A 27,581-nucleotide genomic window follows, 5' to 3' on the forward strand; every position below is an offset into this window, starting at 1 on the left:
CAAAGTTGGAAATAATTCTGCTTCAGAATTTTGAGGCCATTTCTCCTTGTCTTAGTCTGGTATATAAGCTATGCCATAGACTGGATAACTTACAAACAACAAAAATTGATTTCTTACAGTTCTGGAGGCTGGAAAGTCCAAGATCAAGATGCCAGCAGATTCCAAGTCTGGTGAGGGCTGCTTTCTGTTTCATAGGTGGTGCCTTTTTGCTGTGTCCTCACCTGCTAAAAGGGGCAACACAGCTCTCTAGCATCTCTTTTCCAAGGGCACTAATCTCAGTCATGAAGGCTCCGCTCTCATGACTTAATCACCACTTAAAGGCCCCACATCTTAGTACTATCACATTGGTGATTAGGTTTCAACATATGAATTTTTGGGAGGACACAAACATTGAGACTACAGCAATATGTCATCTCTCAGTTTCACTGAGGGAAATGAGAAGGAACTAGCAAAGATATTCTGAGAAGAAATGATTAAAGAAGGAAAATCAAGGAGGAGTGGCACTTGGCCTCCAAGGTGTCTGCTTGGCTCTCTTCCAAGTGTACTTTCCTTTCTTTCCTGCTCTAAAGTTTGTTTTTTGTTTTGTTTTGTTTTGTTTTGGTTTTGGTTTTTTTGTTTGTTTGTTTGTTTGAGACAGGGTCTTGCTCTGTCACCCAGGCTGGAGTGCAATGGCACAATCTCGGCTCACTGCAACCTCTGTCTCCCAGGCTCAAGCAATTCTCCTGCCTCGTTCCCCCGAGTATCTGAGATTACAGGCATGTGCCACCATGCTGGGCTAATTTTTGTATTTTTGGTAGAGACGGGGTTTCACCATGTTGGCCAGGCTGGTCTCAAACTCCTAACCTCAGGTAATCCGCCCACCTCAGCCTCCCAAAGTGCTGGGATTACAGGCGTGAGCCACCTCGCCTGGCCTCTAAAGCTTTTTTAATCAACCTCAACTCCTGCTCTGAAACTTGCCTCAGTCTCTTTTTCTGCCTTATGCCCCTCAGTTGAATTCTTTCTTCTCAGGAGGCAATAATTGAGGTTGCTGCAGACCCATACAGGTTTGCCACCAGTAACTTATATTCACCACTGCAAACATATTTTGGTGCCGTGTGACTCAGACACATTCCCTAGTGATGAGAGATCTCTATGCCTCGCCCTCTTCGGCTGGAGGCATTTGACCCCTGTGCACAATTTTCTTCTCCCCCTTCTCTCTCCTGCTTACTAACGAACCCCCAGAACAATTCCTCTTGGCCATAGATGACTCTGCTCCCCACAGCTGATTTCTTAGCTCACCCTGACAGGTGGCTCATGGGGGTGGAAGGGACCTTAGAGTCAGCACCGAGTAGATCTGAGGCACTAGTGGTTCTCCTGGACAGGAGACTCGCAAGAGTGTAAGGCCAAAGCCTAAACCATGCAATGTCTGGAGCTGCCTCTGCTTTTTCAACTTAAAAAAAAAAAAGAGGGGTGCCTTAGAAGTCATTGAAGAATGTTTTTCAAGGAGGAAAGAGAGATGAACTGTGCCAAATGCTCGTGATAGGTCAAATAAGATGTGCATTGAGATCTTTTTCATGCAATATCACGTCAGGGGCTTAGGGCTTGTTGCTGCTGCTAGAAAATGGGGCACTCAGCAGAGGCAGCCGCCATAGTGGCCTTAGTGAGAGGACATGCATGTCGCTGACCCGACTCATAGCCATCATCTGCTGCAATGGCCACTTTTGCAGGTACTTGGCTGCAGAAAGAGGTTGAGTGACATCTATAGTATCAGTCATTTTATCCACTTCGTTATTGAGATGGTCCTCTAAAGTGGGCATCTTTTGTGGTCATTCTCATGGGACTCAAATATTCTAACATTCTGGACCCATTCTGAGAGATCCAGCCTTATACCACATTTCTAAAACTCCTTGTCAGCAGCTCTTCAGTCCATTTACTCCCAAGACCCTGACCATTCAGTGAAATCTTTCGTTATTTTCCAGGAATCATTGTACTTATTTATCTAATGTCATCTCTCCTTTTAGATAAAGTGGACAATGAGAAGTCTTCATTAAAGTGTCATTAACTGGGGGATTTCTTTTTTCCATTACTTTTCAGGATCGCATCTGAATTAAGCTATCATCAAGTCATCTTCCTTGAAATTCACATTCATATATCCAGCTAAAGCCATCTCCACTTGGATTAATAATATATATCTTAAACTTCATTTAAAATTAAGCCCCTGACCTGCTTTTCCAGCTGAATGAAACTGTAAGCTTTTCATTTGGTACCAATGAAACCTAAATCTTTGTAACCAAGTTGGATTTTTTTTTCCTCCCCATGATCATAGAGAATTCTACACAAAGCCCTTAGGTATGGGCTGAGGAAGAAGCAACAGAAAAAATGCTGTAAATATGAGACATCTTCACATGACACTTACTTGTATCTTGCTTGTTTCTGGCCCTACATACACACTGCTTTCACTTGATAGAATGCTGCTGGCAACATCAGACTGTATGGCTAGGTAGGTCATACAACACTTGTTTCATGGAATGTTCCTCAAAATCCATGGCTCCTCGGTACCTTATGGTGAGGTGCTCGGTTTCTATCAGAAACCAGTATCACAACAAGAGTTGCTTATCAAAAATAGAATAGTCACTTGCCAAAAAGGGTATAGTTTTCTCCCAAACCATCAGGTACCTCCATTTTGACTCCTTTACTAGAATTTGCCATCATCTCACGGGGGTGGAAGGGACCTTAGGGTCCGCACTGAGTAGATCTGAGGCACTAGTGATCCACCATGGATTAGGGAGTAATTCCAACTTTCAAGTCTTATTACCTAAGAAGCACATTTCGTAAGGCTGTAGCTGCCATAGATAGTGATTCCTCTGGTGGATCTGGGCAAAGTCAATGGAAAACCTTATGGAAAGGATTCACCATTCTAATGGCATTAAAAACATTTGTAATTGATGGAGCCTGAAGATTAACTGCAATGCTGCAATCTCACAATAAAACTTGAACAGATGAAAAGTTGCTTTTTATGGATGAACAAAGAAAGTAGTTTCTTGAGATAGAATCTACTTCTGGTGAAGATGCTGTGAACACTGTTGAAACGGCAACAAGGGATCAAAAATATTACATAAGCTTAGTTAATAAAGCAATGGTGGGAGGTTTTGAGATGATTATCTCCAATTTTGAAAGAAGTTCTACTGTGGGTAAAATGTTATCAAACAGCATTACAGAGAAATCGTTCATGAAAGGAAGAGTCAGTCAATGTGCCAGGCTTCACTGTTGTCTTATTTTAAGAAATTGCTGCAGCCACTCCAACTTTCAGCAACCACCACCCTGATCAGTCAGCAGCTGTCAACATGGAAGCAAGACTCTCTACCAGCAAAAAAATTAGGATTTGCTGTGGGCTCAGATGATTGTTAGCAATTTTTAGCCATAAAGTATTTTTAATTAAGGTATGTACGTGTTTTTTTAACATAATGCTATTGCACACTAGCAATGGACTACAGCGTATTGTAAATAATAACTTTTATACGCATTAGGAAACAAAAAAAATTGTGTGACTTGGTTTATTGCCATATCCACTTTGTTGTAGTGGTCTAGAACCAAAACCACGTTATATCTGAGGATGGTTTCCACCATCATCAAGTGGAAACAATGTAAACAGGACCAGACCCAACAGGTCCAAAGTCACAAGAAAATTGCACATGCAGATGGCTCACACTGCAGCATGGCTTTTCTGATTTCACTGCCACACTTTCCATATCCCACTCCTGTGGAATCACGGATACTTCCTTATGATCACTTGCCTGGGGAGGAAAAAAAAAAAAACCTAACCAAATTTATAGAAATCTCGGTATGGTGTGATAGCTCTTGCCCTAAATGGATTTCTGTAGCATTCAGTTCCATCTAGGTAGACCCTGAAGGATGGTGGGAAAGGGATATCCTCCCTGTGGGAGAAACTTCAAGAACTGTAACTCACTGGGTAGTCTGCTCCTTGCAAATGAAAACATCCTATGTGATGTGAATTTTCCATGCAACCTTGCTTCATTGCTTCAACAAATGAACTCTGTCAGTCAATATTCTGATACTCATTAGATTTACAGGTCTTATCTTGCACCCCATCAGCCAGAAGGAGTTGATGTTGATCTTATAGAATAGTGACATGGCTATCAAAAACTCAGTTACATTGCCAGCTCTCAGGCCATGCTATATTGGGGTGTGAAGCTGGGATGTGGTCCTGCGGGAAGAGGTAAATGCTCAGAACCTTTGAATAATACATAGTGCAGTTTCTCTTCTCCAGGAACCAAAGAAGTATAAATGGGGTTGTGCCTCCAAAAGTTTTATCAGCAGCCCTTGCACAAAATGTTTGTTTCCTGTCCTCATGACTTTGGTCTTTGATAATTTAGCAGTTTTAATAATTAAGGTAAGAGTACACACACCATGGATACAATAATTTTGTGGGATAGACAAGTAGAAATGTCTTATAGTCAGAAAATACAGGGTCACAATTTAAATGAGAAGATAAGACTAGAGATAACAGTTTGAGAGTCTTCAGGTGTCCGATGTGAAGGTGTAAGAGTAAATTGGTCCTCTAAAGGAGAGTGCAGACTGAGCAGCCAGCCAAAGACTGCACCCTGGGAAATCCTATAGTCAGAGGCTGAAGAAATGAACACAGGTTGAAGCAATCTAAAATAAAAATCAATGAGGCATTTCTAGCTTTAAACAGTATTTGGCTAGCAGCCCTGCCTCAGGGTCTCTCAACTGCTGCCTAAAACACATAAAAAGGTAAAGAAAAATGACAAAATTAATCCTAACACAGAGCATAAACAATGACAAGCTGCTTGCTCATTACCAGGAGGAATTGCCCTAATTTATGAGGCTAATGGAGGTGGATTCAGAAAAACAGTTGTTGGCTTATCCATACTCTACTTCATGGTACAGAACAGATCCACCCATCTGAAAGAAAGTTTGGCATCTGAGCATCCCTTTCCCACTGTCTGCTCACTGAATTGGAGAGCCGGTGTCCATCAGAGCTGCAAACTAAGCAGCTGGCCCTCTTTGGACTCTGTATTAGCCTGTTCTTGAATTGCTGTAAAAAAAAATTACCTGACACTGGATAATTTATAAAGAAAAGAGGTTTAATTGGCTCATGGTTCTGAAGGCTATACAGGAAGCATTGTGGCTTCTGCTTTTGGGGAGGCCTCAAGAAGCTTCCAAGCATGGCAAAAGGCAAAGGGAGAGCAGGCATCTTACATGGCAGTAGCAGGAGCAAGAGAGAAAGCAAGGGAGGAGGTGATACACACTTTTAAACAACCAGCTCTCACGAGAACTCACTATCAAGAGGCATGGTGAAGGGGATGGTGGTAACCGTTCCCGAGAAATCCACCCCTGTGATTCAATCACCTCCCACCAGGCCCCACCTCCAACACTGAGGATTATAATTCGACACGAGATTTGGGCAGAGACACAGATCCAAACAATATCAGCCTCTCGAATCTAAAATCCTGCTTTGAGAGGTGGTTATGATACTGTTAGAGACTATCGTCTTTATGCATGTAACTGGGGACTGCAACTTCCGGAATTCAGTGGGGAAAGATGGGGTGGATGGAGAGACAGGTAATTGTCCATTTGCCCTGTCACATTTGTCCCTATGAATAGAGTGTACGGGGTGAGTGCTGGTCGCAGTGCTTGCTGAAATGATAGCTGATCATGGATTCCATTGGTTTAAGGCAATGGAATAAGAAAAGGCCCTGGGAATTACTCTTACATGGGCATATCAATCTGGACTCTACTTAGAGATCTAAGAGTGGAGCCGAAGGAAATCCACATTTCCTATCTGAATAGATGACTGACATACTGGATATAGATGAGAAAATAAAGAAGGGGAATACCTGTCCAAACTGACCTAAGATCTTAATTCTCTCCACATCTAGCAGTATGAAAAGCTACCACATCCTTGTGTATTTTATTTCCTCAAGTTAACATTCCTGGCTGTCTCCAGATTCTACTAGCTAAGGTCCATCTTGCCTGACAACCTTTGAAAAAGATCCAGTTCTTGACTTCATCTTCCCTCAGAGATTTGAAGTTTCAGGTTATTGTTTGCTTCTCAAGGCTGCTTGGCAAGGCTCTTAGACTTCGACTCCCCTTTGTTCCCTGTCCACAGCTGGTGGTCAGCTCTGCTTACTTGCACATGACCTGTCCCAAGTCCTTGGAACCTTGGTCCATATCAGACTCCCAAGCCCTCTTCTTGTCCCAAGAAAAACATAAAAAATAATATACAAAAGGGAAAGGATCAGAATACAGAAGATTCAGAAGATTTGCTTATCTCTGAAAGTGATTTTCTAAGGAAATAGATAACTCTTTTAGAAAATTTACATTCTCAGGAAGAAAGCAAGAAGATGAGGCCTGTATGAAACAGAAGCAGAAAGACAAAAGAGATGAGATAAAACCCAATCTGAGAATTACAAGTATGTTTGAGGAGTAATCTAGACTAATTTAAACAGAAGTAATAGCAACTCAAAGGCAAATTGAATAAAAATATCTAGACTTAAAAGAAGACCTAAAAGTAAAGAAAAAGGTGACATGAGATTAATGGTCAAAGATCCATGTCCAGACATATCCTAGGGGGCAGAGAAGATAACAAGGAGTTTGCAAGCATTCCGGTAGACTAAAACAGATTACTTATAAATAACTAAAAATCAGATAACCCTCATTTAGAGCTTCCTATAACAAAGTTTGTAACAAAATTTGGATGGATAAAATTTAAAATTTAAGCTACTGTTTAAGTGCAAACTAATGTGTTTATGTATGATGGCAAGAGAAAACATGAGAAGTTTCAGAATAAAATAATACCCATATTTTCTTCTTTAAAAAAGTCTTGAGCATAGCCGAGCACGGTGGCTTTTATCTATAGTCCCAACTACTCAGGACTCTGGAGGCTGAGGTGGGAGGATTGCTTGAGCCCAGGAGTTTGAGGTCAGCCTTGGCAACATTGTGAAACCCATGTCTAAAAACTTTTTTTTAATAAAAAATAAATCACATTACAGCTCTTTTAAGATTTGTCTAGCAGGTTTTCTGGTCTTTACCAGAAAGTCCCCCACAATGCAAAAAATTTTTGTAAGAAAAATAAATTTTAAGAAATAAAACTTGGCTGGGAGCGGTGGCTCATGCCTGTAATCCCAGCACTTTGGAAGACCAAGGTGGGAGGATCACTTGAGCTCACGAGTTCAAGACCAGTCTAGGCAACATGGTGAAACCTCGTCTCTACTAAAAGTACAAAAAAAAAAAAAAAAAAACTAACTGGGCGTGGTGGCCCACGCCTGTAATCTCAGCTACTCAGGGTGCTGAGGTGGAAGGATCGCTTGGGGCAGGGAGGTCGAGGATGCAGTGCGCCAAGATTATGCCACTGCACTCCAACCCAGGCAACTGGAGTGAGACTCCATCTCTAAATAAATAAATAAATAAATCTTGAGTATCTTCAACTGACTAAGAAATCAGAATAAGAATTCCAAATGAAGGCCAGGTGTGGTGCTCATGCCTGTAAACCCAGCACATTGGGAGGCCGAGGCAGGCGGATCACCTGAGGTCGGGAGTTCGAGACCAGCCTGGCCACCTTGGCAAAACCCTGTCTGTACTAAAAATACAAAAATTAGCCAGGCAGGCACCTGTTATCCCAGCTACTCAGGAGGCTGAGGCAGGAGAATCGCTTGAACCTGGGAGGCAGAGGATTCAGTAAGCCGAGATAACACCATTGCACTCCAACCTGGGAGACAGAACGAGACTCCATTTCAAAAAAAAAAAAAAAGGAATTCCAAATGAGGAAGTTGTGCTATAAAATAGGAACAATGGACATTAAATCCTATTAAGTGCTATTTATTCAATTAGCAGATATTTATTAAGTATTTTTACTATGTACTAAGCAACGGAAATGCAACAGTGAACAAGACTGTTTATTCCACTTGAGGGAAATAAAGACAATTCAATAAGTAATTATAGGTCGGGCGCGGTGACTCACTCCTGTAATTCCAGCACTTCAGGAGGCTGAGGCGAGCGGATCACCTGAGATCAGGAGTTCGAGATCAGCCTGGCCAACATGGTGAAACCCCATCTCTACTAAAAATACAAAAATTAGCCAGGCATGGTGGCCAGTGCCTGTAATCTTAGCTACTCAGGAAGCTGAGGCAGGAAAATCACTTGAACCTGGGAGGTGAAGTTTGCAGTGAGCCGAGATGGTGCCACTGCACTCCAGCCTGGGTGACAGAATGAGACTCTGTCTCAAAAAAAAAAAAAAAAAAGTAATTATGATCAAGTGTGTGCTATGAAGCATATAGTGGAGGTCGATGGCCACCCAGAAGTGCAATGTTAAAACGATGCTAGAAATTAGCCAGGCAAACAAGAGCAGGGAAGAGAATATTCTAGACAAAGTGAAGAGCCTCAAGCAAGAGAGAGCATTTGAAAAATGGAAATGTGTTCAGTGGGCCTGGAGCTTTGAGATCAGGCTACCAAGGTAGTCAGGGGCTGGATCATGACTGTAAACCATACTAAGGGCTTTGGTTTTTATCGTAAAGGTAAGGCAAGGGATAGATACTATAGAAGAGTTGATCAGGAAAAAGATGATCAGATCTGAGCTTCAGAAAATACTCTTTTTTTTTTTTTTTTTTTTTTGAAACAGGGTCTCCTTTTGGTCACCCAGGCTGGAGTGCAGTGGCACCATCATGGCTCACTGCAGCCTCGAACCCCCCCAGGCTCAAGCAATCCTCCCACCTCAGCCTCCTGAGTATCTGGGACCACAGACTTGCACCACCATGCCCAGCTAGTTTTGTTTGTTTGTTTGTTTGTTTGTTTGTAGAGACAAGAATTTCGCCATGTTGTCTAGGCTGGTCTCAAACTCCTGGGCTCAAGTGAGCCGGCTGCCTGGGCCTCCCAACGTGCTCGGATTACAAGCATGAGCCACCATGCCCAACCATATTTTTTCTATATAGAAAATGGATTAGACTGTAGTAGATAAGTGGGTGGATTCATAAGATGTTTGCAAAAAAAGATAGGAAATCAAATCAACAGGATATGGTGAGTGACTGGAAACAGCAGGTAAGGGAGAGGAGAAGTTAAGAGCAACTTCTAAGTTTCTAGCAGGGGCTGTGAGGTAGATAATGGTGCTGTTACTGAGAAGGGAGATCTTGCAGGAGGACCAGGTTTAAGGGAAGGGCTCAGTTTGGAATATTTTGAGTTTGAGGAAGCTAGGAATCATTCAAGTAGACAACTAGGTATATGAATCTGAAGCTAAGGGACAATATCTTTCTCAGTGTACAGGTCTTGGAGTTAAAAACAATTGTCAAAAAGATTAGCCTAAGAATGTTCATAGAAGCTTTATTCACAAAAACCAAAAACTGGAAACAATCCAAATGTTCAATGGGAGAATGAATATGCATACTGTGGTACATTTGTATTATGGAATACTACTCTGTAATAAAATAATAAACTATTGATATATATAATACAATAGGTGACTTCAAAACAACATCATATTAAGGAAAAAAAGCCAGAAAACACTACATATTTTATTATTCTATTTGTGTGAAGATTAAGACTAGTAAAACTAGTCTATAGTGATAAAAATCAAAATAGTTGTTGCCTGGGGTTGTTGGGCAGTAGGAGGGGTGTTGGTGGCAAGGAGGAGGATGAGGGGATTAACTGGAAAGGGGCTGGAGGGAACTTGCTGTATTGACAGAAATGTTCTGGGTTTGTCTTGACCGGGGTGTTTTTTACACAGAAGGGTACATTCGTCTTAACTCATCAGATTATATACAAAAGATCTGTGCATATTACTGTATGCAAATTATATCTCAGTAAAATTAATTAGTGAAAAATAAATAAAAAGCACCCAGGAGAGAATTTCCACAGGTTCCTACCATCATCATATCTATCCATCCTATATCTGTGCCCAGGTACTGCCTTTCCTCCTGTTTATAAAAATGAACTATCTTTTCTCCTAAAGCCACTCTTCCATTGCAGCACTAGATCCCATTCCTTCTCATCTCACCTCATTGAGGACATTACTCTGGTAATTCTCCCTTCACCCTCCTGCATCAGTTTTTCTGTCTCTACTGGATCATTCACACGAGCACAGAAACATGCTGAAAAATCCCCCATTCTAAAAAGAGAGAGATGTCCTCCTTTGACCTGACATCCTCCTCCAACTTACATTCCATTTCTCTACTTTTGTTACAACAAAATTCTTCATAAGTGTTGCCTGTATTTTCCATCTACAAGTTCCTTCCATGTCTTCTCTTAAACTTACTCCAGTTAGGGTTTTGCCCTCATCACAATTCAAACTGCCTGCTAAGGTCACCAATAACCTTTATGTGCCTAAATCAAATGGTTAACTCTCAGACCATTGATCTTTCTTTTCTCTGCTAAACACATTCTACGCTTGCTTCAGGATTTGTTTTCTTCTTACCTCATTGGCCGTTCTTGCTTTGCTGATCCATTTCCCTCAACCCCATCCCTAAGTATTGGGTTTGGCCCTTGCAACTCTTTTCTTTCCTATCTATGCTCACTGTCTTGATGGTCACATCCAATCTTGTGGCTTAAATACAATCTATATTCTGACAATATCCAATTAAAAAAAAAAATTCGCTCCTCAAGACCTGCATCAACTCCAAACTCACAATAATAATTAATTCCCAGTATAGCTCAGAGGGAAAATTGCAAGGTCTACTGAATGAGAGAAAATACTACATAGACAGAAAATGCAGCAGTTGAAGGATAACTTGTATTGTCAGAAATTTGGGGAGCAATATTGACAGTATATTCTAAAGGTATTAGTCCACAGAGAAAAAAAATATAAGGTTGGATCTGGCTAAATTTATTAACATAAATATGGGGATTTAATATGTTTAACTGCCTAGGTGTAACTAACAATTTGCTTGGCTGGTTAGCAGGACTGACTTCAATAGTGGCCTATAGTGAATGAAATTGAGATGCCATCCCAGCACTTTGGGAGGCCGAGGCGAGTGGATCATGGGATGAGGAGTTCAAGACCAGCCTGGTCAAGATGGTGAAACCCCGTCTCTACCAAAAATATAAAAATTAGCTGGATGTGGTGGTGCACGCCTGTAATCCCAGCTACTTGGGAGGCTGAGGCAGAAGAATCGCTTGAACCCGGGCAGTGGAGCTTGCAGTGAGATGAGATTGCGCCACTGCACTCCAGCCTGAGTGACAGAGTGAGACTCTGTCTCAAAAAAAAAAAAAAAAAAAAAAAAAAAAAAAAAATTGAGATGCCAATACATCTTTGGTATGCTCTAGGAATTAAACCTCAGGCTTAGGGAAATAAGTATGTTAGAGCAGATATGATCACCCATATACCAACCATACCTCCTGGAGGCCTAGATGGTATTTCCTTCACCAAGCCATTAATAAAGTAATAAATATGAAAAATTAATCATTTAATAAATGCCTGGGTTGGGAGCCTCAGTATCCTTTTAAAGCTCTGCATTGGCTGTATTCTGTAGGTCAGTGATGATGGTCAGAAATGTTGCCATGAAATTAGGAATCCCTGATTTCAATGGAATAATAGAATCCCGGTGTGTAGAAGGCCAGGTGGCAGCATTAATCATCAGAGACAGGAGAGATGCAATTACCACACTAAGCTGCAGAGAGGAAATGTTAATCGAGTGCTTTAACCCAAGAGATTTGTGGCAATAATTAATAATTACAAGGTTCCTGGGAATGAAACAGGTGGGCAGCCCAACAAAGTTTTGCTTTAGAAAAATTCTAGGTCTTCCCTTCTTGCCTCCTGGTTATCTTGGCAGCTGCTTTTGTTTGGGGGCCATCCCACACCTAATGCAGGAAGATGGTGGCTGCAAAGAAGATTAAAAAGTCAGTGGAATAGATCAACTCTAGGCTCCTACTTGTTAAAAAGTGGAAAGTACATACTGGTGTACAAGTAGACTCTAAAGATGATCAGGCAAGGCAAAGCAAAATTGGCTATCCTCACTGAAAACTGCCCAGCTTTGAGGAAATCCAAAATAGAGTACTATACCATGTTGACCAAAACTGGTGTCCATCACTACAGTGACAATAATTTTGAATTGGGCATAGCATGTGGGACATACTGCAGAGTATGCACGCTGTCTATCATTGATCCAGGCAATTCTGATATCATTAGAAGCGTGCCAGAACAGACAGGCCACCACCTTGGCCATTCAGGCTTCTCAGCTAGTCCAGCCTGTGGGCCTTGGAGAGCCCAAACTGATCAGGGGCTGAAAGGTTCTCCAATACAGCACAGCTGCTCTACCAAAAAGTAGCCAGACTGCTTCTTTAAGTGGGTCTGTGATCCCGTTCCTCCTAACTGGGTAAGACCTCCCAACCAGGGTCTCCAGCCATCTCCTACAGGTGCATTCAGGCTAACAATAGATCAGTACCCCCCTGAGATGGAGCTTCCAGAGGAAGGGGCAGGCTGCCATTTTTGGTGTTTCACAGTCTTCATCAGTGATACCTTCAGGTACAGGAAAAACAAAGGTGACTAGTGTCTGGAGTAGACCCCCAGAAAACCATAGCAGCCCTATGGAAGAGTGGCCAGATGGTTAAAAGAAAAACAAACAAACAAACGGAAAACAACAACAACAAAGAAAGCAACACAAAAATCCCAACAAAGGTCAGCAACCTTGAAGATTGAAGGTGAATAAGCCCACAAAGAAAAGAAAGAATCAATGCAAAAACAATAAAAACTCAAAACGAAAGATGACACAAAAACAAATGGAAAAACATTTCATGCTCATGGATAGTAAGAATTAATATCATGAAAATGGCCATACCACCCAAAGCAATTTATAGCTTCAACGCTATTCCCAATAAACTATCATTGACATTCTTCACAGAATTTTAAAAGAACTATTTTAAAATTCATATGGAACCAAAAAAGAGCCCAAATAGCCAAGACAATCCTAAGCAAAAAGAACAAAGCTGGAGGCATCATGCTACCTGACTTCAAACTATACTACAAGCCTACAGTAACGAAAAGAACATGGTGTTGGTACAAGAACAGACACATAAGCCAATGGAACAGAATAGACAACCCAGAAATAAAACCGCACACCTACAACCATCTGATCTTCGACAAGCCTGACAAAAACAAGCAATGGGAAAAGGATTCCCTATCTAATAAATGGTGCTAGGAGAACTGGCTAGTCATATGCAGAAAACTGAAACTGGACCCCTTCCTTATATCATATAAAAAAATCAACTCGAGGTGGATTAAAGACTTAAATGTAAAACTCAAAATCATAAATACCCAAGAAGAAAATCTAGGCAATACCATTCAGGGCATAGGCACAGGCAAAGATTTTATGATGAAGATGCCAAAAGCAATTGCAACAAAATCAAAAATTGACAAATAGGATCTAATTAAACTAAAGCACTTCTGCACAGCAAAAGAAAAGATCATCAGAATGAACAGACAACCTACAGAGTGGGAGAAAATTTTTACAATCTATCCATCTGACAAAGGTCTAATATCCAGCATTTACAAGGAATGTAAACAAATTTACAAGAAAAGAAAACAACCCCATTAAAAAGTGGGAAAAGGACAAGAACAGACACTTCTCAAAAGAATATGTACATGTAGCCAACAAACATATAAAAAAGAGTTCAACATTGCTGATCATTAGAGAAATGCAAAACAAAACCACAATGAGATACCATCTCACACCACTCAGAATGGCTATTGTTAAAGTCAAAAAAAAAACTGATGTTGGCAAGGTTATGGAGAAAAAGGAACACTTTTACACTGTTGGTGGGAGTGTAAGTTAGTTCAACCATTGTGACAGACAGTGTGGCGATTCCTCAAAGACCTAGGAGCAGCAGAAATACCATTTGATCCAGCAATCCAATTACTGGGTATATACCCAAAGGAATATGTCATTCTTTTTTTTTTCTTTTTCTTTTATTTTTTTTGAGATGGAGTCTCACTCTGTCACCCAGGCTGGAGTGCAGTGGTGTGAACTGGGCTTACGGCAACCTCCGCCTCCCAGGTTCAAGCAATTCTTGTACCTCAACCTCCCAAATAGCCGGGACTACAGGTGCATGCCACCATGCCTGGCTAATTTCTGTATTTTTAGAAGAGACGGGGTTTCACTATGTCAGCCAGGCTGGTCTCAAACTCCTGACCTCAGGTGATCCACCTGCCTTGGCCTCCCAAAATGCTGGGATTACAGGCATTAGCCACTGTGCCCAGCCCTCATTCTATTATAGATACATATATGCATATGTTCATTGCACCACTATTTACAATAGCAAAGACATAGAGATGCCCAGCAATGATAGACTGGATAAAGAAAATGTGGTACATATACACCATGGAATACTATGCAGTCATAAAAAAGGAATGAGATCATGTCCTTTGCAGGGATATGGATGGAGCTGGAGGCCATTATCTTCAACAAACTAATGCAGGAACAGAAAACCAAATACTGCATTTTCTCACTTATAAGTGGGAGCTGAATGATGAGAACACATGGACACATGGTGGGGAACAACACACACTAAGGCCTGTTGAGGGTGGGAGGAGAAGGGAGGAAGGAGAGCATCAGAAAGAATAGCTGATGGATGCTGGGCTTAATACCTAGGTGATGGGATGATCTGTGCAGCAAATCATCATGGCACATTTTTACCTATGTAACAAACCTTTACATCTTGCACATGTATCCCTGAACTTTAAAAAAAGACATAAAAAAGAGAGAAATGCAAAACGTAAAAAAAAAAAAATTACATGAAATGTAGACCAGGCATGGTGGCTCACTCCTGTAATCCCAACACTGTGGGAGGCCAGAGCAGGAGAACTGCTTGAGTCCAACAATTTAAGACTGCAATGAGCAATGATAACACCACTACACTCCAGTCTGGGTGAAAGCGAAAGACTATCTCTAATAAAAATAATAATGATAATTACATTAAATATAAATGGTCTAAACATAGCCCATTAAAAGGCAAAGAGTAGGCTGGGTGTGGTGGCTCACGCTTGTAATCCCAGCACTTTCGGAGGCCAAGGTGAGCAGATCACAAGGTCAGGAGATTGAGACCATCCTGGCTAACACAGTGAAACCCCATCTCTACTAAAAATACAAAAAATTAGCTGGGCATGGTGGTGGGCACATGTAGTCCCAGCTACTCAGGAGGCTGAGGCAGGAGAATGGCGTGAACCTGGGAGGTGGAGCTTGCAGTGAGCCGAGATTGTGCCACTGCACTCCAGCCTGGGTGACAGAGTGAGACTCCATCTCAAAAAAAAAAAAAAAAAAGGCAAAGAGTAAGATTTCAATTATATCCTACCTGCAAGAAGCCCACATTAAATATAAAAATACAAATACATTAAAAGTAAAAGAATAGAATAATATATAATATGCTTACACTAATCAAAAGAAAACTGGAGTAGTTATAGGCAAATATTTCAGCACTTAAAAAGTACTACCAGAGATAAAGAAGATGATTTTTAATGATACAGTAGTCAATTCGTGAAGAGGAAATAATAATCCTAAATTATGGACCTAATAACACATTTTCACAGTACAAGGAGCAAAACTGATAGAACCGAGAATAAATAGATGTAATCCTCAACTATAGTCAGAGATTTTGATATCCATCTCTCAATATGTGATAGAACAAGTGAACAGAAAATTAGCAAAGACACAGAGTTGAACAACACTATCAAATAATTTGACAAAATTGAAATTTATAAAACACTCCACTCAAAGACAACAAAATACATATTTTTTAAGTGCAGATGGAACGTTTACTAAGACAGATGATATTGTGAGCTGCCCCAAAATCTCAATAAATTTAAAGGATTCAAATCATATAAAGTATGTTTTCTAACCAAAGTGGAATCAAATTAAAAATCAAAAATAGAAATATCTGAAAAAAACCCTCAAAATAGTTGTAAATGAAATAAGACACTTCTAAACAACCCATAGGGTCAAAGAAGAAATCAAAAAGGGAAATCAGAAAACAATTTGAGTTGAGTTAAAAAAAAATGACAACATATTGAAATTTGTGAAATGTAGCTAAAGCAGTACTCAGAGGGAAATTTATTGCACCAAATGCCTATATTAGAAAAAAAGAACCAAATCAGTGTCACCAGCTTCCTCCTTAATAATCTAGAAATGAAAAGAGTACATGAAACCCAAAGTAAGCAAAAATAAATAAATAAATAAATAAGAAGAATAAAGAGCATAAACAGAAGCAGAAAAGTAATAGAGGAAATTAATGAGACCAAAAGCTGTTACTTTGTGATCAACTAAATTGATAATCTTCTAGCCAGGCTGATCAGTAAAAGGAAGAAAGGAACTGCAGTGTGTATTCTGGATGTAAAAGGAGGAGGAAGAGAAGGAAAAAGAAAAGGAAAAAAAGAAAGAAGGAAGGAATTAAAAGAAAAATAGAGAGGATACAAATTGCCTATGTCAGGAATAAGGACGTGATATCAATACAGAATCCACAGGTATTAAAAGCGAAACAAAGGAAATTAGGAGCAATGTCATGCCAATAAATTCAACAATTTAGATGAAATGGACAAATTCATTGAGAGATACAAGCTACCTAAGCACACACAAAAGAAAGAGAATCCCAAATAGCACCATTTCTATTAAAGAACTTGTACTTGTAGTTAAAATCATCCTATTAAAATAAAACTACTCCGGGCTCATATAAATTCTTTGGTGAGACCTAAAAACAGAAATATCATTTGATTTAGCAATTCCATTACTTGGTATATGCCCAGAGGAATATAAATTGTTCTGTTATAAAGATACATACATGCATATGTTTATTGTAGCACTATTCACAATAGTAAAGACATGGAATCAACCTAAATGCCCAGCAATGGTAGACTGGATAAAGAAAATGTGGTACCTATACACCATGGAATACTATGCAGCCATAACAAAGAATGAGATCATGTCCTATTAAGGAACATGGATGGAGCTGGAGGCCATTATCCTTAGCAAACTAGCAAAGGAACAGAAAACCAAATACTGCATGTTCTCACTTATAAGTGGGAGCTAAATGATAACACATGGACACATACAGGGGAACAACACGCACTGGGGCCTATCAGAGGGTGAAGGTTGGAAGGAGGGAGAGGATCAGGAATAACAACTAATGGGTACTGGCTTAATACCTGGGTAACGAAGTAATCTGTACAACAAACCCCCATGACATGAGTTTACCTATATAACAAACCTGCACATATAACCCTGAACTTAAAATAAAAGTTAAAACATAAAAATTAAACAAATTTTAACAATTAAATTATTTGGTGAATTCTACCAAACATTTAGGAAATAAGACCAATGCTATGCAAATTCTTCCAAAAATTTGAGAAGAATAAAATACCAACTCATCCTATGAGACTAGAGGCTAGCATTACTCTGACACCAAAATACAACAATTACAAGACTCAAACAAACATACAAACAAACAAAAACTAAGGACCAATATACCTCATGAACATAAATGCAAAAAGAGCCTTAACAAAATTTTACCGAGTTGAATCAAACAATGTCCAAAAATGGTAATACATTATGCCTAACTGGAATTTCCCCAAGTTTGGTTTAACATTTGAAAATCAATGGAATTTACCATAGAAGAAAACCAAAACCAAACCAAACAAAAAACGAACCTGCTATATGTTCATCTCAGTAGATGCAGAAAAAGATTTCACAAAAATCCAATATCTGTTCCTGATTTTTTTTTTTTAAATCTGCCAGGGCCAGGTGTGGTGGCTTGCGCCTGTAATCCCAGCACTTTGGCAGGCACAGGCGGGATCAGGATCACCTGAAGTCAGGAGTAACCAGCCTGGCCAACATCGTGAAGCCCCATCTCTACTAAAAATTCAAAATTAGCCACGAGTGGTGGCGCATGCCTGTAATCCCAGCTACTTGGGAGGCCGAGGCAGGAGAATCACTTGAACCTGGGAGAGGGAGGTTGCAGGGAGCCAAGATTGCACCATTGCACTCCAGCCTGGGCAACAAGAGCAAAACTCCATCTTAAAAAATAAATAAGTAAATAAAAATAAATAAAAAATCTGCCAGGTGTGGTGGCTCATGACTATAATCCCAAAATTTGGGAGGTCAAGGTGGGAGGATCACTTGAGCCCAGGAGTTCGAGACCATCATAGGCAACATGGCAAAACTCCATCTCTGCAAAAAATTCCAAAATTAGCAGGGCATGGTGACATGTGTCTGTAGTCCCAGCTACTCAGAAGACTGAGGTGAGAGGATTGTTTGGGCCAGGGAAGTTGAGGCTGAAGTGAGCCATGATTGCATCACTGTACTCCAGCCTAGGTAACAGAGCAAGACTGCCTCAAATAAGTAAACAAACAAACAAACAAATAAATAATAGAATGTTATCTAACTAAAAGGAATAACATTTCCTCAACTTTATAAAAGTCACCCCTCAAAATCTGAAGCTAATTTAATACTTAATGGTGAAAGACTGAATGTTGCTCCCTAACATTAGGAGTAAGGCAAGCATGTAAGTTCTCACCACTTGTATTCAACATTGTACTAAAGAAAGCCAGTATATTAAGGCAAGAAAAATCAATAAAATATATCCAGATTGGAAAAGGAGACATTAAATTGCCTTTACTTGTAGATGACATCATTTTAAGTAGAAAATTCTACAGAATGTACAAAAAAGCTGCTGGAACTAATAAATGAGTTCAGCACAGTTGAATGTTACAAGATCAATTTCAAAAATTAGTTGTATTTCTAAATACTAGGAAGAAAAAATCAGAATTAAAAATTGTAAGGCCCAACATCCACAATAGCACTAAAAGACATGAAAGACTGGCTGGGTGCGGTGGCTCACACCTGTAATCCCCGCACTTTGGGAGGCCAAGGCGGGTGGATCACCTGAGGTCAAGAGTTCAAGACCAGCCTGACCACCATGGTGAAACCCCGTGTCTACTAAAAATACAAACATTAGCCGAGTATGGTGGCATGCGCCTGTAGTCCCAACTACTCTGGAGGCTGAGACAGAATTGCTTGAGCCCGGGAGGCGGAGGTTGCAATGAGCCCAGATCGTGCCACTGCACTCCAGTAGGTGGGACTACAGATGCATGCCACCATGCCCTGCTAATTTTGCAATTTTTTGTAGAGATGGAGTTTCGCCATGTTGCCTAGGATGGTCTCGAACTCCTGAGCTAAAGTGATCCTCCCACCTTGACCTGCCAAATGCTGGGATTATAGGCATAAGGCACCGCACCTGGCAGATTTTTTATTTATTTTTATTTATTTATTTTTTGAGATGGAGTTTTGCTACAGATTCATTCTTCCGTATGTGGCTTGCCAATTATCCCAGCATCATTTGTTGAACAGGGTGTGCTTTCCCCACTTATGTTTTTGTTTGCTTTGTTGAAGATCAGTTGGCTATAAGTAGTTGGCTTTATTTCTGGGTTCTCTATTTTGTTCCATTGGTCTATGTGCCTATTTTTATGCCAGTACTATGATGTTTTGGTGACTATGGCCTTGTAGTATAGTTTGAGATCAGGTAATGTGACCTCTGGATTTGTTCTTTTTTTTTTTTTTTTTTTTTTTTGAGATGGAGTTTTGCTCTTGTTGCCCAGGCTGGAGGTGCAATGATGTGATTACTGCAACCTCCACCTCCTGGGTGCCAGCAATTCTCCTGCCTCAGCCTCCCGAGTAGCTGGGATTAGAGCCGCGTGCCACCATACCCAGCTAATTTTTTGTATTTTTAGTAGAGATGGAGTTTCACCATGTTGGCCAGAATGGTCTCGAACTCCTGCCCTCAGGTGATCCACCCACCTTGGCCTTCCAAAGTGCTGCGATTACAGGTGTGAGCCACCGTGCCCAGCCCGATTTGTTTTTTTTGCTTAGTATTGTTTTGGCTATGCAGGCTCTTCTTTTTGTTCCATATGAATTTTAGGATTGCTTTTTCTAGTTCTGTGAAGAATGACAGTGGTATTTTGATGGGAATTGCATTGAATTTACAGATGAATAGAATGTATATTCTGCAGTTGTTGGGTAGAATGTTCTGTAAATATCTGTTAAGTTCATTTGTTCTAGGGTATAGTATAAGTCCATTGTTCCTTTTTTGGCTTTCTGTCTTGATGATCTATCTAGTGCTGCCAGTGGAGTACTGAGGTCCCCCACTACTATTGAGTTGCCGTCTATCTCATTTCTTAGGTCTAGTAGTAATTGTTTTGTGAATTTGGGAGCTCTAGAATTAGGTGCATATATGTTTAGGATTGTGCTATTTTCCTGTTGGACTACTCCTTTAATCATTACATAATGTCCCTCTTTGTCTTTTTTACCTGTTGTTACTTTAAGGTCTTTTTTTTTTTTTTGTCTGATATAAAAACAGATATTCCTGCATGCTTTTGATGTTCATTTGCATGGAATATCTTTTTCCACCCCTTTACCTTAAGTTTATGTGAGTCCTTATGTGTTAGCTGAGTTTCTTGAAGACAGCAGACACTTGATTGGTGAATTCTTATCCGTTCTGCAATTCTATGTCTTTTAAGTGGATCATTTAGGTCATTTACATTCAACGTTAATATTGAGATGTGAGATACTATTCTGTTCATCCTGCTAGTTGTTGCCTGAATACCTTATGTTTGTTGTTGTTGTTATTGTTTTAGAAGCACTGTGGGATTTATCCTTTAAAGTGGTTCTATTTTGGTGTATTTCGAGGTTTTGTTTCAAGATTTATAACTCCTTTTAGCGTTTCTTGTAGTGCTGGCATGGTAGTGGCAAATTCTCTCAGCATTTGTTTGTCTGAAAGAGACTTTATCTTTCCTTCACTTAATGAAGTTTAGGTTTGCTGGATACAAGATTCTTGGCTAATAGTTGTTTTGTTTAAGGATGCTAAAGATAGGACCCCAATCCCTTCTAGCTTGGAGGGTTTCTGCTGAGGAATCTGCTGTTATTCTGATAGGTTTTCCTTTATAGGTTACCAGATGCTTTTGCCCTCACCGTCCTTAAGATTCTTTCTTTTGCCTTGACTTTAGATAACCTGATGACTGTGTATCTAGGTGATGATCTTTTTGTGATGAATGTCCTGGGTGTTCTTTGAGCTTCTTGTATTTGGATGTCTAGATCTCTAGGAAGGCCAGAGAAGTTTTCCTCGATTATTCCCTCAAATAAGTTTTCCAGACTGTCAGATTTCTCTTCTTCCTCAGGAACACCTGACGGCAGTGACAGGTCTCATCCAGCTCCCATGCAGCCAGCAAAGCCAATCTCACTCCCACCATGCCCCACCAACAGCATGGAGTTTATATCCAGGTGAGCAGGACTGAGATCTTGCCCCAGGCTACAAGCTTCCCTGCTGAGAAAGCAAGCAGGGCTTTCACGCCCTGCCTCTCCCTGCCTGCTGTGGCTTCCATGCTCTTATCTGCACTTCCTGTTCACGCCCCTCTCCATTTTGCCCAGGAAAATTCACGCTTGGTCAAAATTATTACAAAGTTCAGCTTGAAGTTTCTTTCCCCCTGTGGTCTTTTCCCAGTTCCACTGGCAGCCCCCCAACAAAGACCGCTGTGAGAAAAAGTCAGAAATTCCTTTCCTGGCCTTCCTGGGGATGAGGAGTGCCTATAGGGCTTTTCCCACTGCTTCTTCTACCTTCATATTTCACTCAACTCTCTAAATTTGTTTCAGCTCTAGGTTAGGTTAAATCCTTCTCCCGTGATCTGGATTTTCAGGTTCTCCAGTGAGGATGTGTGTTCAGAAGCAGACTTTCCCCTCTCACACATTGGCCACTCACAGTTTATTTACCGTCTCATGGAGTTTAGAGCAGCAAGTTGCTTCTTTCAAAGGGTCTGTGAATTTTTTTGGTTTGTTTTTGTTTTTTGTTTGTTTTTGCTTTTCTTTTTCTTCTTTTTAAACTCTACAGAAAAGTACCCTTACATCTGTTGGTGGACAGGTTGTTTACAATCTTGGCTATCGTGAATACTGCTGCAGTAGACATGAGAGTGCAGATATCTCTTTGATATTGATTTCCTTTCTTTTGGATGTATACCCAGCAGTGAGATTGCTAGATCATATGGAAGATCTATTTTTAGTTTTTGAGGATTCTCCATACTGTTTTCCTTTACATAGTGTAATAGTGTACAGCCACTGTAATAGTAGCTGTATTAATTTACATTTCCACCAACAGTATGTGAACATTCCCCTTTCTCCACATTCTTGCCAGCAAATGGTCTTTTTGACAATACCTATTTTAACTGGAGTGATATGATATCTCATTGTGGTTTTGATTTGCATTTCTCTGATGACTAGTGATGTTGAGCATTTTTCCATTTACCTGTTGGCTATTTGTATGTCGTCTTTTGTGAAATGTCTACTCAGCTTATTTGCCCATTTTTAAATCAGATATTTGGTTTCGTTGTTGTTTTTGCTATCGAGTTGTTTGAGTTCCTTATATATTCTGGTTATTAATCTATCATCGGATAGATAGTTTGCAAATTTTCTCCCATTCTGTAGGTTGTCTCTCCACTCTGTTATTTCCTTTGCTGTTTAGAAGGGTTTTTTGTTTGTTTGTTTTTTAGCTTGATGTAATCTCGTTTGTGTATTTTTGCTTTGGTTGCCTGTGTTTTTGAAATCTTACTCAAAAAATCTTTGCCCAGACCAATGACCTGGAGTATTTCCCCAATGTTTTCTTCTAGTAGTTTCATAGTTTCAGGTCTTACATTGAAGTCTTTGATTCATTTTGATTAGATTTTTGTATATGGTCAAAAGAGATAGGGGTCTAGTTTCATTATTCTGCATATGGTTATCTAGTTTTCCCAGTACTATTTATTGAAGAGACTGTCTTTTCCCCAATGTATGTTTCTGGTGCCTTTGTTGAAAATGAATTGGCTATAAATGTATGGATTTATTTCTGAGTTCTCTATATTCTGTTCCATTGGTCTATGTGTCTGTTTTTATGCCACTACCATGCTGTTTTGCTTACTATAGCTTTGTAGCAGATTTTAAAGTCAGATGATGTGATGCCCCCAGTGAGGACTAATATCACTTTGGAGAAAAAATATTTATTTGTAATTCAGTAATTTTTTTCAGTTTTAAAATTTTCCTTTTAAGTAAATTAAATAAATTTTAACAAAGACATATAATATAATCACATATAAAAATAAAGAGTTTTTCTTTTTTCTTTTTTTTTTTTGAGACAGAATCTTGCTCTGTCACCAGGCTGGAATGCAGTGGCACGATCTTGGCTCACTGCAACCTCCGCCTCACAGGTTCAAGTGATTCTTCTGCCTCAGCCTCCTGAGTAGCTGAGACTACAGGCACGCCACCACGCCCAGCTAATTTTTGTATTTTTAGTAGGGACGGTGTTTCACCTTGTTGGCCAGGATGGTCTTGATCTCTTGACCTCGTGATCCGCCTGCCTTGCCCTCCCAAAGTGCTGGGATTGCTGGCGTGAGCCACTACACTCAGCCTTCTGTTTTTTACATGTATATATTCAGGGAAAGATGTTTACCTAATGTCAATGATGATTATTTCTGAACAGTGAAATTTTAAGATAACTATTAGTTTCTCCTTTATAGCTTCCTGCATTGACTTCCTATTAAACATGCCAGTTTGAAGCAAGTGTTCATTTCGTTGCTTATACCAAAATGTCAGAATTTTTTTTTTGAAAAGGCATAAGCTCAAAAGCACTAAAAGCCTGGGAGAGGAGACTATAATGGCTAAGATGTGTCAGTAAAATTTTGGAAGCTGAAAAGTGGATCGACTAGACAGAACTGACTTCAGAGAACTGAAAAAGCCAAAATCTAAGCCTAAAGTTGTGTGTGTGTGTGTGTGTGTGTGTGTGTGTACGTTGGAGGTGGGGGTGTGAATCCAGAAAGGAGTAAGCTTAATTTTGTTGCAGCACCCTGCAATGGTTCTTAAATTGAAGGCACAGCTATCTCCAGAGGAGGGGTAAGTATGGTATTGAAAATAGAAGAACTGGTTGAATTATAAGGAGGGAAGGTCATTTGTAGATGCCTTCTTTCAACCCACATAGGCTGTCAATCAGTAATCTCAAAGTGAGGTCTCTGTACCAGCAGCAATAGAAAATTACAAATACAAATTATCAGGCTTCACCCCTGACTTCCTGAATGAGAAACTCTACAGATGGTGTCACCGGTAGAGAGTCATGACTGCAAGTTGTCCAGGTTCTTGGTGTTTTGAACAAAGAATTGGAAGAAACACCCAGTAAAGCAAAGAAAGAATGAAGCAACAAAAGAACGAAAGCAAGGATTTATTGAAAAAGAAAGTACACTCCACGGTGTGGGAGCAGACCCAAGCAGTGGCTCAAGGGCCCAGATACAGAATCTTCTTGGGCCCCCTAGAAGTTTCCCATTGGGCACTTCATGCTAACCTCATGTAAATGAAGTGGTATCCCCCGCTCAGTCTGATTGGTTGCAGAAAGCAACCATTCAGAGGCTGGAGTGAAGTTACAAAGTTGCAAACAAAGACTCTACCCGCACTCAGCATGATTTGTTGTAGACAGCAAATTTCCCATCTGCCACGCAGAAAAGATCCAAGGGAGTAGCCTCTGCTCTTTTTGTTACTTAGGTGTGCAAAGTTAGGATTTTCCTTGCAATTTAGTTCCAGGAAGTCAGAGTGAAACAGCCTTAGGTTCCCTGCCTCCAGACCCTATTCTCCTGCCTCAATGGGATCCAGCAACGTGTGTTTTACCAAGCCCTCCATGGGATTCTAGTACATGTTAGAATTTGAGAATCACACCATTAGATTGGAGGTTTATTATCTGGAAAGTTTGAAGCAGAGAAAAGGTAGACTCAGAGACACCAGGAATATCTGAAGGTATGAGTAATTTACTGAAATTAGTAAATGTGCAGCAAGTGAAAATCTACTTATTCCAAGTAATATATTTAACCTCCAATTGAGCTCCATGATGTTGGCATCCAGGGTTTCATTCCTTAGAGAGCGATTAACACGTTGCTACCCAATGTTTGGTTCACAAACTGGTATTCATTATTGGTCTACAGCAAGATATGGAATTTGTGCAAGAATATAAATCTACTATGTCACTAAGTGCACTGTGTGGTTTGGCATACTTTTTTTAATTACAGAACTCTCTGAGGAAATTAACTAGGAATCTGAACTGTGATATCCCTACAGTGAAACCCACTAGTTTTGAAAAGCTTCAAACACACTAAGATTTAAGTGAGCATTTTTATCTCTAACTCTTAACTATAAATGAACAGCCAAGAATCATCAGACATTTGAAGAAAGTCTAATATGGAAGAAACCAAAAGAATAGTCAAAAGGAACTTGGAGAAAACTGAGACAAGTAGTAACAGAAAAAAAATTACAGTTAAAAAAAAAACCCATACTTTAACAACTTCAAAGAGATAAAAGGAGAGATAGCATCCCTATGCTATGCTAGATGATAAAGCTATTTTTATTTTTACAGTTTTCTTTTTTGGAGAGAGTCTTGCTCTGTTGTCTAGGCTGGAGTGCAGTGGCATCATCTCTGCTCACTGCAACCTCTGCCTCCCAGGTTCCAGTAATTCTCCTGCCTCAGCCTCCCAAGTAGCTGGGACTACAGGTGTGCACCACCATGCCTGGTTAATTTTTGTATTTTTAGTAGAGACAGGGCTTTGCCATCATGGCCAGGCTAGTCTCGAACTCCTGACCTCAGGAGATCCACCCGTCTCAACCTCCCAAAGTGCTGGGATTACAAGTGCGAGCCACCGTGCCCAGCCTTTTTTTTTTTTGAGATAGGGCCTCCCTCTGTCACTCAGGCTGGAGTGCAGTGGCACTATTTTGGCTCACTGCAGCCTCGACCTCCCGGGTTCAAGCGATTCTCCTGCCCCTGCCTCCCAAGTAGCTGGGACTACAGGTGTGCACCGCCACGCCCAACTAATTTCTGTATTTTTAGTAGAGACGAGGTTTCACAATGTTGGCCAGGCTGGTCTCAAACTCCTGAGCTCAAGTGATCCACCCACCTCAGCCTCCCAAGGTGCTGGGATTACAGGCATGAGCCACCACACCCGGTCGATAAAACTATTTTTCAAAAGACCATTATGGCCAGGCATATATAGATAATTTAGATATCTATCTATGATAGATAATACATGCATATCATATCATATATATTGTGTATATATATTCTGTTTCTCAGGAGAACCCTAATACACCAGCTAAAAGGCTTGAAAGAGTGATTGCTGGGGAATGGAGGGAGGGGGCCATTTTGGGGGAGGGATGGGACAAGGAACTCCATTTTTTACAAGCCTTATCATCCTTTTTGGCTTTTAAAACTATGTACATGCATTAATGTGATAAAAATTTAAAGTAAATTTAGAAAACACAACAAACCCAAGATGTTTCCTTTGTTAAAATTAAATTATATTAAAATGTGACCAACTCCTTTAAACTAGTATAGTGAAATAAACAATAAAAACTTGTTTGTTCCTGTCTTGTTCCATTTCAATGATTCCCAAGTTTTTTCTCTGTGCTCCAGGTTCCTCACATTGTATTAAATGAAGACCGTTTTACCATCTTCACAAGGAAGGAGGAAGATCTAATAAAAAATGGTTGATAAGTGTAAAGAGGCCTGAAAGGATAAGGAGTCTAGGGCAAATCTTCTTGGCTGAAAATTGTTAGAATGTGAGATATGAAAAATAATTATAGATAAAAGCTAGCAATTACTGACCAGTTGCTAAGTGGCACGTGTTGTGCTGGGCCCTTTCTTTGCATTACGTCATTTAAATCCTCACAATGATCCTATAAGTTAGGCTATTTTCCCCATTCTACAGATAGAAACCCTTTTAAAGGATGAGTAATTTGTCAAAGAAAATGGCAGAGCCTGGATTTAAACTCAGATCTGTTTTACTCAAAAGTCTAAGCTCTTGGAAACTTCCTGTGTATTTTGAGCAAAACCAAAATAACAATCTGGGGGGTGGGGGTGGGGAGAGATGAGGAATCACTATGGCTGCCAAGTCTCAACACGGGGCTATAGGAGTACAAGTGAAAATTACTCAAGACTAATTGAAACTGTAAAAGAATGATCCTACTTCACAAAGGAATGCCACAGTAGATTGTCACATGAGCACCACTAGAATAAACTGAAGTATATGTACATTAATTCACCAAACATTTATTAAATGTCCTATGAGTTGGCCACTGAGTTAGGGACTACTAATATAAATTCTTCATTTATATAATCTAATACACTTAGATATGAGGAGTTTCTTGAAGAATTACTATAAAATTAGGGGGGTTTTCTATCCTGAGACATAATATCAATATTCAGTTGCTTAGAAGAAATTCGTTCCTCTATTACTAATTTGTTATACTATGACTGTTTCAGCAGAGGGCACTAGGTAACCAAGATAGTTTTGAACTTCATGTGGCAAAATAGTTAATAAAAGTATCTTTCTGAACTGTATCTAAAAACAGAGTCGTGATTTTTAAAAGCATATCAAATGTTTCAAAACTGGAATAAGCCATGAACCAAAGAAAGGAGGCTTGAAATATGAATATTGGCAAGATCACTCAGGTCAATATTCGAGATGCTTACACAATTATAGATTTTTTTTTTAGTGTTTCTGCTTTTAAAATGACTTCGATTATTTATCTGCAAGCCTCTATTAGTGCTAC

The 27,581-nt window shown here is 40.0% G+C and overlaps 1 non-coding gene and 1 pseudogene across 1 annotated transcript; both read left to right on the plus strand.

Annotated features, from left to right (window-relative positions):
- Positions 1 to 7,003: 7,003 nt before the first annotated feature.
- Positions 7,004 to 7,064, plus strand: LOC115837749. Its single transcript, XR_004032803.1, has one exon. It is a non-coding gene; the product is annotated as a U7 small nuclear RNA (small nuclear RNA).
- Positions 7,065 to 11,818: 4,754 nt separating this feature from the next.
- The window catches only part of LOC100580224, a 70,537-nt pseudogene continuing 54,774 nt past the window's right edge, over positions 11,819 to 27,581 (plus strand).

This window comes from Nomascus leucogenys, chromosome 12 (assembly GCF_006542625.1).
Source record: "Nomascus leucogenys isolate Asia chromosome 12, Asia_NLE_v1, whole genome shotgun sequence".
NCBI lineage: Eukaryota > Metazoa > Chordata > Mammalia > Primates > Hylobatidae > Nomascus > Nomascus leucogenys.